This window comes from Monopterus albus, unplaced genomic scaffold, assembly GCF_001952655.1.
Source record: "Monopterus albus unplaced genomic scaffold, M_albus_1.0 scaffold5286.1, whole genome shotgun sequence".
NCBI classification, from domain to species: domain Eukaryota; kingdom Metazoa; phylum Chordata; class Actinopteri; order Synbranchiformes; family Synbranchidae; genus Monopterus; species Monopterus albus.
In genome coordinates, this window is record NW_018133148.1 from 1 (window position 1) to 784 (window position 784).

The window sequence follows — 784 nt, forward strand, 5'->3', positions numbered from 1 at the left end:
CTATAAAGATCATGTAGTAAAAACTAAGACACCAGCCAATTCAAAATATGTTTTATGAGTTGTTTGTTACCATGGCCTAAGTTTCTTTTGTTCATCACACAGAGAGACTGACAGCTGGTCTTATTTACCTGAGCAGGGATATCTTGTGCAGTTGAGCCTCCCACCTATACAGGTGCTGAAACACATGACATACAGTACAACACAATAACATTTCTGTCCTTTTTTTCCCACAGCATTTGTCAGTCAGGTGTATGTGCATATACTATAGGTGCTCTTGGTGCATTTATTATGGTGCTCTTATTATTCTGACCAGTTGTTACATCCATCCTGGGATTCAGTGATCTCTCCTGGTTCTAGCCGGAGTCCAGAACTCAGGTCCAGACAGGGGCAATCTTCTCTCTCAATGCAGACCGTTCCATTGGCAGACAGGACCCTTCCCTCTGTACAGTAGCACCCTGGCTCACATTGCCACTCACAGTGCTGAGGGACAGGAAGAAAATGACATGATGATCAACATTTTTACTATTTAATCAAAAAGCATAACTTCATGTTGAACTAGTGGAAATCAGTGAAAAAAGGACTCAGGTTTGATATGATACTCACTGCCAGGTCATCGCAGGAGCGAGGGCAGGAGGGGCCACAGCTACTGAATGCTGTGCCTGGAACCTGAGTGCATGGCGCAACTGAAACCACACACAGTTACATGCTGTTATAACACTGACATAGAAGCAACAGTACTTCCTTGTGAACAAACACATGCACAGCCAATATATACAGTTTACAC

At 43.4% G+C, this 784-nt stretch overlaps 1 long non-coding RNA gene across 1 annotated transcript; it reads right to left on the reverse strand.

The window, feature by feature from the left end:
* Positions 1 to 126: 126 nt before the first annotated feature.
* Positions 127 to 689, reverse strand: LOC109954267 (uncharacterized). Its single transcript, XR_002274068.1, has 3 exons — positions 604 to 689; positions 311 to 480; positions 127 to 175 (listed from the first exon to the last, which is right to left on the reverse strand). It is a non-coding gene; the product is annotated as an uncharacterized LOC109954267 (long non-coding RNA).
* Positions 690 to 784: the final 95 nt, after the last annotated feature.